Genomic DNA, 13,308 nt, shown 5'->3' with positions numbered 1-13,308 from the left:
CACTTCTCCCCCATTCGTGGGACCTGCACTCAGCTTGGAGAGCTGGAAAACTCCAGCCCTTAACTCCACTCTTTGCTGGAGAACCTCCCTTTTCCTTCCCACTGGGTCCTGGGAAGACGGGAGGCAGCAGTAACGGTTACTTGTGTTTTATCCACACCAGGTGAGTCTGTGTTTTTGTGTGAATGCCCACTCATGTAGAGGAGAGTTCCATCCCTGGTATTAGAAATTTAATCCTAATCAGAGTAATGTAGGGTCCCACTTTCAATCTGCTAATGAGCTCTGGAGACAGATGGCACATCTTCCCGCAGCTGATGGATGCCCCTTTTACAGGATCTACAACATCCTCCCTAGGTCTTCACTCAGCTGGGCTAACACACTTCAGACCCAGAAGAATTCTCAGGGCAGGAAGGGACCCCCTCACTTTTGTGGCTCTTGCCCCTCTGACGTTTCCTAACTTTTCCTCACTTTGCAATCTACTCTCTGCCATTAAAATGGCTGCCTATTAAACTCACCAGTAGAGTCTGCTATACTGTGTCGGTTAACTTGTTACATCTGCTTATAGTTTTTAATTTTCCATAGAAAGCCCTGACTTAAATCCTTTACTATTCTTTTATGACGCTTTTATTTTGACCTTACTACTGCTGAAAATCAACCAAACTCCTCCATTACTGCCACTCCCCCCGATCTCCATCAACATCTTCCTGTTATCCGGGGTTTTTTATAGACACTCAAGAGGTAGTTAAAAAAGATGGACTATATCTTTACATGGGACTTTTTTCACATGACACGTTTTCAAGAATTAGAGCTTTCAGACAAACTAACAAAATAAGGTAGATAAATTTTTTACAATATTACAATCTCACTTTAAAATATTTTATACAGCTCAAAACATGGCCTGAGGCAGATTCCCACTTAGGATAAAGGGTCTTATTATAAGTTGTCTTGAAGATTCTGGGATTGTCCTTAAGAGTAGTGCTATGGAAGGTTATGAGGCACAATCTTGGTCACCCCAAGAGTTAATTTCAATAGAGAAAGTGAGATGGTCTCCCAAAGCAAGGGAACTGATTTTGCCCTGAGCTTCTCCTTAGTTTTAAATTCCAATAATCACAGAATATAGAGAAGGAAGAAACTTGGTGTTCATTCTAATTCTAACTCATTTTACAAACCAGGAAATTGAGGCTAAGAGCCACGAGGTCATTAAGATCATCCAGTTATTTAGTTGGTTATTTGGACTAGGGTAGTTTCAGAAAGGATTCAGAAAAGTAGAAGTATTAAAGAGCCATTCAGGGACTGTAACAATCAGCACCGACTGACTGGTTGGTGGTGGGATGAGAGATTGGGTACTGAAGGAGAGGGGAGATTCACAGATGTTGCTTGAGACTTTAGCTTTAGCATCCATGCAGATGGGAGGCACTCATTTTGGAGGACATAGAAAAAGCATCTGCAGAGAAACACTGCAAGTTCTGTCTGGGAGTGTTGAGATTTGGGCATCTTTGTAAAATCTAAGACAATATATTACAACTGAATATACAGAGGAGGGAAACCACGAGACTACTGAGTTATAAAAGTTTAGTAAAGAGAGTATCTCCAAGAGGAAGTTATCATCATCCACAGTCACTGTCAAACCAAGTGAAACAAAGATGGAACGGTGTCCATTAGGTTTAGTTACAAGGAAGTAATTGGTGGTAACTCCTAGAAGAAAATATAGGGAAAAAGCTCCTTGACTTCAGTCTTATCAGTGTTTTTTTGGATATGACACCAAAAGCACAGGCAACAAAACCAGAAATAAACAACTGAGATTGCATCAGACTAAAAAGCTTCTGGACAACAAAGGAAACAATCAACAGAGTGAAAAGGCAACTTACAGAATGGGACAAAATATTTGTAAATTCTAAGTATTATTATAAGGGGTAAATATCCAACATATAAAAGGAAGCCATAGAACTGAATGGCAAAAAAGCAAACAACCAGATTAAAAAATGAGTCAAGGAACTGAGTTGACATTTCTCAAAAGAAGCCATACAAATGGCCACCAAGTATATGAAAATACGCTCAATATCACTAATTGTCAGGCAAATGCAGATCAAAACCACAATGAGATATCACCTCACACCTGTCAGAAAATGGAGATTATCAAAAAGAAAATGACAAGAAGTGTCAGTAAGGATGTGGAGAAAAGGGAACCCTGGTACACTGTGATAGGAATGAAAATTGGTAGAGCCATTGGAAAACAGTATGAAGGCTCCTGAAAACACTGAAAATAAAACTACCCTATGATCCAGCAATTTTACTTCTGGGTGTATATCCAAAGGAAATGAAATCAAGATCTCAAAAAGCTATCTGCACTCCCATGTTCACTGCAGCATTATTCACAATAGCCAAGATATAAAAACAATCTAAATATCCACCGATGGATGAATGATTAAAGCAGATGGGGTATACATACACACAATGGAATACTGTTAGCCAAAACATAATCAAGACACAGAAAGACAAATATTGCATGATCTCAGCGGAATCTTAAACAGTCAAACTGAGAAACAGAGAGAAGAATGGTGGTTTCCAGGGGCTGGTTTGCTGAGGAATGGGGGGATGTTGGTCAAGGGGTACAGAGTTCAGTTATGCAAGATGAATAAGTTGTGGAGATCTAATGTATAGCAATATGACTACAGTTAACAATACCATATTGTATTCTTGAAATGTGCCAGGAGATCTTAAGTGTTCTCACCACAAAGAAAAAAGATAACAATGTCAGGTGATAAATATGTTAATTAGCTCAATTGTGGCAATTAATTCACAATGTATACATATATCAAAACATCAAGATGTACCCCTTAAATATACACAAGTTTTACTTGTCATTATACATCAATAAAGATGGAAAAAAATGCACAAAAGCCATGAACAGACATCTTACTGTTAAAGGATATACAGACAGCATAGGAACATATGAAAAGATATTTAACATCACTAGCCATTAAGGAAATGCAAATTAAGACCATGAGGAGATAACACTATACACCTATTACAACCACAAATAGAAAAAATAGTGATAATGCCAAGTACTAGAAAGGACAGGAAGTAACTGGATTTCTCATACAATGCTGGTGGAAATGCAAAATAGTACTGCCACTCTGGAAAATAGTTTGGAAGTTTCTTAACAAACAAAACATACAACCCTAATCACACCCCTGGGTATTTATTCCAGAGAAATAATAATTTATGTTTACACAAAAACCTGAATGTGGACGTTCACAGCAGTTTTATTTATAATAGCCAAAAATTAGAAACATCCAAAATATCCTTCAATAGGTGAATGGCTAAACAAACTATGATACATTAACACAGTGGAACACTATGCAGTAATAGAATAAATGACTGATACACACTATAAGTTAGATGGATCTCAACCTCACATCAAATACTGTATGATTCCATTTATATAACCTGAAATGGCAAAATTAGAGATGAAGGGCAGATACGTAGTGGGCAGGATTAGAGAAGGTGTGGGAGAGGAACAGGTATGATTATAAAGAGGCAGCACAAGAGAACCCTTTGTGGTGATAGAATAGTTCTGTATCTTGATTGTGATGGTGGTTACACAAATCTCCACACGTGATAAAATGGCACAGAGCCATTTACACACATTGTACCAGTGTCTCTTTACTGGTGTTGAGACTATATTATGGTTATAGAAAACATAATTGTTGGGAGAAACCTGTGAAGACTACAGCTGTGCCAATTCCTGTGAAGCTATAATTATGTCATATAAAAAGTTTTTAAAGTATACGTTAAAACCAAAATCTACCTGAAAACATTTTCTTCTTAAAAAGGAAAGCCAGAGATGCATAAAATATGTTTGCAAAACATAATATTTGATAAAGTTCTGAACTTTCAACTCAACAATAAGACCAAAAAACCAAACTAAACTAAAAAAAATGGGCTAAAGATTGGACCATACATTTCATTCAAGGAGAATTATGAATAGTAAAAAAGCACACAAAAAGGGGCTCAGCACTGTCAGTCACCAGGGAAATGCAAATGAAAACTCAACAAGATACGAGACACCAACTAGAACGGTTAAAAATAGTAAGACTTACCAAAGCATCTGTTGGTAACCAGACAGCAATAAGAACTCTCATTGTTCATAGGCATGAAAAACAGTAAAGCCAGCTTGGACACATTTGGTTGCTTCTCACACAGTTACATATAAATTTACCAGAAGACCCAGCAAGCCCACGCCTAGGTATTTACACAAGAGAAATGAAAACACATCAACACAAAAACTTGCATTTAATGTTCATAGTAGCTTTATTTATAATTGCCCCAAGTGGACAACTGAAAGGATAACAAACTGTGCTTTATGTACACAAAGCAACCCTACTCAGGACAGAAAGATTAGTGATTCACACACATGCAGGAGTCTCAAAAGCATTCTGCTGAGTCAAAGAAGCCAGATAAGAGACAGTCTATACTTTATGATTCCATTTATATGAAAGTCCAGAAAAGGCAAAACCATTGCCATAGAAAGCAGACTACTGAGTACTCTGAAGGTCTGAGAGGTAGAGACAGAGGGAAGGGACTCACTGCAAAGGGGTCCAAGGACCTTTCTGGGATGACAGAATTATTCCAAATAGTGATTTTGCTGATGGTCACCTACTGTATCATCTTTCAAAACTCACTCACTTGTACACTGCAAAGTGCTAAGTTTTATTTTCTGTTAAATACACCTCAACAAAAGTGATTAACATTTAAAAAATAAAAAATAGAATTTGCAGTCTAAAGGGAGTCACACAGTGAAGTTTGCTCACCCACAGAGACGAGGCGGTTGTAGTTCTCCAGCATCATCACGTCCCTGTACAGGGTCCTCTGTGCAGAGTCCATCTGCCGCCACTCCTCCTGGGGAACTCCACACTCACGTCCTTGAATGACACTGACACCTGCAACAGCACATTTCTAATCAATGTGAGGGTCCAGACCAGGGACGTGGAAAATACTTTTGGAAACTACGTCTTACTATGTTTACTGTTCAGAATTTAAAACAAAACGCTGTAAAGGATGACCGGCACAGGGCTCTAATTATGTCTTATACTTTGTGGATACACACATAATTAGTAAAAAAAAAAAAAAAAAAATTAGTCTCATGCTCTAATTCATTTATATTTATTTTTATTTTATACACATATATTGTCACTTAATATAATGAGAAAGCCTAGTGCCGTATTTTTTAAGGTAAAGTTATTCTAAATAGGATTCTTGTATATATTTCCCATACACCAATGGATTATGCTGAGCACTCTGCAGAGTATACACACCCCAGCCTGGAGATCTCTGCTGGAGTAACATGGAACCAATAGGAGAGACATGTAAGCCCAGGGAGGTATTACACACCACCAGATTTATATTTCAGGAGCAATGCTCTAGAACAGGGCTTCTTCAACTTGGCACTACTGACAATGTGGATCAGATAGTGCTATTTTTGTGGAAAACTGTCCTGTATATTTTAGGATCTTTATCGGTATCCTTGTCTTCTACTGATCAGATGACAGTAGCATCCCCAGTTGTGACAATCAAAAATATCTCCAAACATTGCCAAACGTCCCCTGGGGAGCAAAATTGATCCTTATTAGGAATCATTGCTCTATATGAATAGTGGACAATGTCTTAACCAGCAAAACAAAAGACTTAATTTAAGAGAGGACCTATATTAAGACAAAGCAACAAAGATAATGAATGAGAAACTAATCCTTATAGGAAGCAAAATCTGGTCATTATTTTCTTGTGCAGTTAAACACAGTGATGCTGCACAAGCAACTGGGTAGATGCTAATGCCATACACGGGGATTAGAAGAATAAATAACAGTCAGAGGTTGCATCACCGTGAGGCAGATGTTTTCCACTTACACTCAAAACACCTGTGGAACATACAGATGGAATTATTTATTTCACTGTTGTCACACGATTTTGGAACAGAGAGGGAGGTCTAAAATGAAAATTAGAATTTCGGAGACATTAATCATTTAGATGGTAACTGAAGTCATCAGAGAAAAAAGGATGGTTCACAAAGGACATAGAAACTGAGGAGAGAAAAGGCACCAAATACAGAATTCAGGGAAACAGCAAAATTGAAGAGGCAAGCAGAAAATGAACATGCCATGAAGACTGAGAAAGAATTTCTAAATGGTGGAAAGAGAAAGCAGAAAGAGTAGAGCACTGGAAAGTAAAAGAAGAGAGAATTAGAAGCATAAATGATTACCCTAGTTCAAGGGAATAGACTCAGCACACATACTTACATCCCCTGCCTCCAAAAACACTCAGATAAAATACAAAACCTACTATGAAAGCACGACTGAAAAGGAATACAGAGAAATGTCCCAGCAGAAGGCCTGAAAATTTGAACAAACTCTGGAAGACACAGGGTAAGACTGCATTAGATAAGAAAGACAGGACAATGTAGCCCACAATCTAATGAAAACAGAGAAGTGGGCAGAAGGAGCAAGGCACTGATGAGAGCCCAGAAAGATGTCCAAGCTTCAAGCGAGCAAGACCCGGAACAAAGTGTGTGGTGAGAAGAACGATTAACAGAGTAAACTTCCTATCTGAATACAGGTGACGTCATTCAAATGAGTAAGGAAAGGATGGACACTAATGTCACAGGGATAGCTGGAGGCCACCTGGGAAAAGACAGTTAGATCTCTCTCTCACACCAGAGAGCAGGATAAAATAATATGAATTCAAGATCGAAATGCAAGAAACAACACCACATTCTAGAAGACTATACAGAACAATGATCTTATGTTAGAGCGGGAAATGCCCAACTATGACTGAAAATCCAGGAATCAGAAAATAAAAATTGCTAAATTTGACATTGTAAAAATCAAATGCCTTTATGGTAAAAGAAAAAAAAAAACAAACAAAAACCCACGAGTAAGACAAAAATACAAAAAATTGTAGGAAAATTCTGCAATTTACATCACAGAAAAAGTGCTATAAGGGTATACCGGATGCAGTCATTAAAATCAGCACATTAATAGGAAAATGGGTAAGGGATAAAGAGTTCAACAACAAAGAAATATCAGGAACTAAAAACAAAAAACGATGTCCCACCTACTCATGAGAAGAGCAAAGCTTACAGAACTAAACTGAGATCAGTTGTAGGTCACACTGGTAAAAATCCAAAGTTTGATGCACACTCTATTTGCAAGGTTGTAGGGAGGAAATGCGTGCTCTCAAACTCTTGGCTCTAACCTCAATTACACCTAAAACCTGACCACTTCAAAGTAACTAACACCCTGTGATCATCACTTCTTGCTAGGATTACAGAAATAGCCTCCTACATTGTACCTGCTTCCACCACTGACCCACTAGAGTCTATCTTCAAACAGCAGACAGTGTTATTCTTTTAAACTGTAACTTAAAACACTCCTTTTGACTTAAAAGGATAAAAACCCAAACCCTCCGTATTACTGAACTAAATGGAGAGAGATACTGTGTCCATGAACTGGAAGACTCATTAGGATCAAGATTCAATTTCTCCCCAAATTGAACTATGCCACAAATTCTATAGAATCTGTGCAATCAAAACCAAAATCTCAGCAGGCTCTTTTGAGATAGGCAAGCTGATTTTTAAAACTTTCTATAAAGAAGCAAAGAACCTAGAATATCCAAAATGATTTTTAAAAAGGACAAAGTTGGAAGACTTACACTACCTGATTTCAAGACTTACCGTAAAGAGAGACTCATCAAGACAGTGTAGTATTAGCAAAAGGATTAACACAGATCATCAGAAGTGAACAGAGTCCAAAACAGACCATACATACATTGCCGGTTGACTTCCCACAGAGGTGCCAAGGTAATTCAATGGAGAAAGGATAGTCTTGTCAGCCAATGGTGCTGACAGTGGGTCTGTGCAGAGCTAGAGAGCACAATATGGCAAGGGCATGTTCCTCTACTCCCGATGTTTAGAGTCCCCTGCCAGCACAAAATACGAAGACCCTCAGACCCAGAAATTTTAGGTTTCAGACTGGGCCAACTAGAACATATTCTGTCCTTTTCGGATTAGCGGTTTTATATTAAAATAAAATTTAAAAGCTGACCAAAACAGAAAATTATTGATATAACAGATAAAGGACAGAAATCCTAAGAGAATACTATCAATCAGTTCATGATAATACATTGAAAAACATAAATAAAAATGAACAGTTTTCTATGATAATGTAATGACCATACTCATACCAAGAAAAAAAATACAAATGCAGTATAGGCTTATGACTAACAAATTAATTCAATAATCAAAATCTTCAAGCAAAAAGTCTTCATAAGGCCCAAATTTATAGGTTAGTTTCACCAAATCTACATGTAACACAATTTTATTTAAATTATTAGAAAAAGAGCAGAGCCATTTTCTTTCATGAGACTATGACCTTGATACCATAACTAGACAGAAAAACTAGAAAGTGACAATCTAATCCAACCTGTGGATCAGAAATAAAAATCCTAAATAGAGTATCAGCAAAAAGCCCTAGGAAAATATGTAAGAAGCAACTTAGCAACTAGGGTCTATACAGAAATTCAAGTTCATATCAGAAAATCCATTGTACTGTTTACAGTATCTACAGATGGAAGGAAATAAACTATAGCGTTATTCCAATAGCTGCACAAAAGGAATCAATATAATGCATTGCACAGTCATGACTAATATGAAATCTCAGCAAACTGGTACCTGGAGGGAACCTACTTACCCTGACAAGGTCACCTACAAAAGCTGACAACAAACATCACAGTTAACGGTCAAACAGGATATATTTTCCCTCAAGATTGACTTGACTGTATTTCCATTTGTCCTTTTTCCATTTCATGCATGGATGCTTCTAAACCTATAAATCCCTTAAAATACAAAGTGGGGAACGGAGAAAGCACTCACCTGAGGGATGTTCACTTTCTGTGGCTCCTGGGTAAGTGTAGAGAACTGTGGTTCAGCTGAGGGGACAGAAGGAAGACAGGGGTCCTGAGATTTGACCTGCCACAGCTCCTTGAGTCACCTCCCCACATCAGCACCCCAGCTGGGGATCATCCTCCCCCAGACAGAGGGCCCTCTGGGCCTTGAAAAGGCACGAGGAGGATCAGGGACAGGCAGCACCACCTGTCTTTGTGTGACTCTGCAATGATCATCTGCAGTTTTTTACTGAGTGAACATAAACTTTTCTTGATTGATTTAATAATAATATGTGTCCTTCTGACTAACACAAAGAAAAAAATCAACAGATTAGTTGAATTAAACTACACCAAAGGATAGGACAGTATTCTTTCATTAAAATTAACTTAGCAGAAAAATACTCAGTATGTACCATTTATCTATTTTTCTCAGTAATATTATTTACCTCTTGGTACAGAAAATTCACAGAAAAGAGATGGGATGCTTGAAGGCAGGAACTTTTGTTCGTTTCAGCTGGGATGTATTTCTCAGAAGGCCCCTTTGATAAGATGCTTTTGGTGACTTATCTGAGAGGGAACTGCAGTTTTCCTTCTGTCATAAACCAGGTTTCCCTGGACAAGTCACTGAAACTTTCAGGCCCAATGTCTTTAAAGTTTTCAAGAGAGTTAAAGTAGATGACTTTGGAAAATCCTTCAAGCATCATTATTCTGGGATCCTGTGAGGTCAGGATGATGTCATTAATGTCACATGTGGTGATGGACACGTCTGACAGCAGCACAGCCTCTGTAAAGAGCAGGGGCCATTTAAGGGGACCAGAGCCAGAACCTCTTCCCTCTGCCCGGTTGTCCCTGTCCCTCGGACCTCACCCTCACAAGCTCCCCAACAAAGCAGCCTTTCCTGAGCAGCCTGCCCCTGGGCCACCCCAGCTCACCTGCTCTACTCAGGGACAAACAAACCCCCCACTGTCACACGGTGTGGTGGCTCCTGAAGGTGGCATCATCATCAAGTCTGGCTCATTCTGGGCAAGGGGATCAGAACGGCTTCTCACCTTGCAAATCTAGGACTTGCTCTTTCTGGGCTCTTCTGTCTCCGCTCTGAAGCTCTGGAGAGAGGTCTAAGGTCAGAGGGGTGCTCTCCTCCAGGTAAGACTCCTGCACAGAGGCCCCTGCTTCCTGCCTCACAAGGGTTGCTTTGTTCAAGGAAACTGGGACATGGATCTGGGAAATAAATTCACTTTAGGGGCCAAAGCCTGACTCTTGAAATTCACTACAATATCAGACTTGAAGGACATCCCGTCAGTGCAGAAGGGGCCAGGCCTCTCTGTCTGACCCAAGGGACCTGAAGAGACACTAGAAACCCCAGGGTACATGTGACACATGTTGGGATTCCATCCACATCCCTTCCCTTACATCCCTGGGGATGTGGGGACAGGCCACGTTCCTAAGAGCCGGGAAGGCCGCAGTGCCAGTCTTGGGCAGCTGTGACATCAGACAAAGACTGAGACTGAAGGGAAGCCACCTGCCCTTGAACCCAAATCCTGCGCTGCGACCTCCTGACCCAGCACATCGGGCCACCGACCTGAGCCTCGGCTGCTGGGGAAGCGGTCGTGAGGGCACATCAGGCCATCTAGCGACACCAACAAACTGACTTCCAACTACGGCAGCAGCTGTCCCTTACCCAGGGCTTCCTACCCGGCCCTCGTCTAAATACTGTACAACGATGACTCGGACCTCAAAACGACGGCGTGAGACGGCGCTATCAATCTCACGTCCACATGAGCACGCTGACCCAGGCCCTTCTGTCGCCCCTGCTCACAGGTGACAGAGCCGGGACTGACTGGGCCTTTCCGGCTCCGGAGCTCGGCTGCCCCGCAGACCCAGGCCCCGTCTGCGTTTTAACCGGCCTCCCGCCGCCGACGTGGGCTTTTCTGGGGTCGGGCTGCAGGAGAGCCGGGCACACGGTCCCCGCTTCTGATGAGCTCCGCCGCACCTGCGCCCCGGGAGCCCGAGGTCCTGCACCGCCCGCCCCCGCCGAGGGCCCGCCCGGGAGCACACACGGAGCTGGGGACGACAGGGACCCGAGAACTCCCGCCCCCAGCACTCCCCGTCACTCTCACCCCGGGCGCGCCCTCCACTTCCCGAGGAGACTCCGAGGTACCTAACTGCTCCCGCGGAGTCTGCAGAAGACGAGGGAGGAGGCGGGGCTACGGCTGCACATGCGCAGAGGGAGCCCGGAAGCCCCTTCCCAGAGCGCCGCGCGGGGAGCCGGAAGGAGTCACGACTACGTTTCCCGTAGGCCTCGGCGTCCACTCTTGAGGTCGCTCTTTCAGCGCCCCCGCTGGTCAGCAACCTGGGAAGTGATGTTCTCTCAGAGCCGGAGGCCGAGCCCGAGCCCGAAGAGGTTAAGGGTTAAACATGAGCTCTGCCGCCAAATGCAAAGGGTGGTTCTCTATTGGCTCACGATTGAAATAGCATTTTTTTTGTAAGTTATTTGTGGAGAAATTGGGGAAACTTGAATATAGATGGGATATTGACAAAACTAAAATTACCGTTACTTTGACGAAGTGTGAAAAAATTTTGGAATTATAGTAGGGAATCTTATTTTGAAACAAAAAAGGCATGACGACTGAATATGTAGGATTAAAATTATGTAGCTGTAAAATTATAATTTTTCAATCTGGGAGCTTCTCCCCTTTACAGCCACCGGATTCACCAACCCCTGAGCCGGGTCCCAGATCCCCTGGAGCCCAGGGTGGAGGTTCTACTCAGGGTGGAGACAGGGGCTCCAGGTGTAGACCTTGATAGGAAAGCTGTTGGCTTTTATACATTAACATTGTTTCTTGCCGAATTCTCTTACTGTTTCAATAAATTTTTATGTTAATTATCTTGGATTTCCGTGCATATAATGTTTGCTTGCTTTTTGCTAACATTTATAATTATTTGTCATACTTTAACGAATTACAAATAAAAGCACAAAAATGCTGGTCAAACTGTATTAATTCAATCATAATAGATTTTAACACAAAGGTCACTGATGGAGAGATAATGTTCATTTGTTCATGTGTTCATTTAACAAACATTTATTGAAAACCTGCTGTGCAATAGACTTCATTCTAGATGCTGGGATAGCAACCTCAAATAAAAGAGATTGAATTCCCTACCCCCTTGATCAGGGTTTATGATCAGGGTTGTTGTGGGGATATATTAGTCAGGGTCCCCTCAAGAAAAAGGTGTCAAATGTGGAGAAACAATGGGACACTTCAGAGTCTATTAACAAAGCTCTAAAAACATGGGTGGGGGCGTGAAGCAACCTGTAACTGGTGGTGGTAGGGATTCTTTACCACTCCAGGCCTATAATGAGGGTAGGTAATATTACCAGACCCTGGCAGAAAAGACCAATCTTATAAGAGCTGTGGCCTTGGGAAGAGAAACATTGTAATGGCCGTTACATGGCTCAACACAGACAGCCAAAGGAATAAATACCCAAACTTCACTTGTTCTCTTACCTCTAATGTCCTATCCCCTGTTTAGCGTTTGTAAACCCCATTCAATAACTATTCCTAGAATTCCAACCACGTGCATCTCCTCCAGTCCTTTTGTCACCAATTTTCCAGTGTTGTTCTTGTCTAGCCCCCTACTACTGGTCAACTCATTGAGTTACTGGACATGAGTCAAGAGAAATCTAAACTCAGGACATGTCTCTTCTTCACAAAGTTAACAACTAAATATACCTCCTTAAATGCTGCCCACTAGGAAGATTTCTTTTCACCACACATTTTAGAACCACCCAAAGCGAGACTAATTGCAGCAGCCATATCTTCCAATGATGCCACCATACATGGTAGACTCAATCTGAAGGAGATTTGACTGGTATATGGCCACACGTTTCCCTTGGGGACTTTTGGGGAATAGTTAATTGTATATACTTGTGACTAAGTTATGAGGAATTTTGTCAAAAGGACTCAATCTCCTCTTCAGTTGACACCTCCTGTCTATAAGGTAGGATATATCAAGGACTGGGAAAGAGGATCTGAATCCCTGTTACGATGACTTGTGTTAGTTTTCTGCCCACGGCACCCAGAATTTCATATATTTAGATATATATCTTAAGAAGTATCTTAGTAGGGCGCCCATCTGTTTCATTTCAGTGGACTGCATGATCAAAGAGCCACCACCACATATTTCTTCAGGTCACCACAAAAGATGGCTACACATCAGAAATATGGAGCATTTTAAAGAATATTTGTCAGGATTCCATTAAAGAAATATACATTTCATTGGTATGAAATGCAGCTTGGGCTGTTCCTGAGTCCACAGGGAGTATCCTCGTATTGATAAATTTGGCCCTATCCAAACATAGTAATTCATCCTTCC

General features: G+C 41.1%; 1 long non-coding RNA gene across 5 annotated transcripts in view; it reads right to left on the bottom strand.

Moving 5' to 3' along the window:
- Window positions 1–11,181, bottom strand: part of LOC103560043 (uncharacterized) — a 224,494-nt gene extending 213,313 nt beyond the window's left edge. The window contains exons 1-5 of one of the 5 annotated variants that reach the window (XR_011531873.1): window positions 11,052–11,181; window positions 9,381–9,718; window positions 8,924–8,979; window positions 4,812–4,940; window positions 2,752–4,242 (exon numbers count right to left, since the gene is read on the bottom strand). This is a non-coding gene — a long non-coding RNA (uncharacterized lncRNA). Of the gene's footprint in view, window positions 1–2,751; window positions 4,243–4,287; window positions 4,941–8,923; window positions 8,980–9,380; window positions 9,719–9,866; window positions 10,038–11,051 lie in introns of those variants that run through there. The other 4 variants (XR_011531875.1, XR_011531872.1, XR_011531874.1 and 1 more) reach the window with 4 other exon arrangements.
- Between the last annotated feature and the right edge of the window lie 2,127 nt (window positions 11,182–13,308).

Source organism: Equus przewalskii, chromosome 22 (assembly GCF_037783145.1).
Source record: "Equus przewalskii isolate Varuska chromosome 22, EquPr2, whole genome shotgun sequence".
In the NCBI taxonomy this organism is placed as follows: domain Eukaryota; kingdom Metazoa; phylum Chordata; class Mammalia; order Perissodactyla; family Equidae; genus Equus; species Equus przewalskii.
The sequence above is the reverse complement of the archived record's forward strand: the minus strand, read 5'-3'. Positions and strand labels throughout refer to the sequence as shown.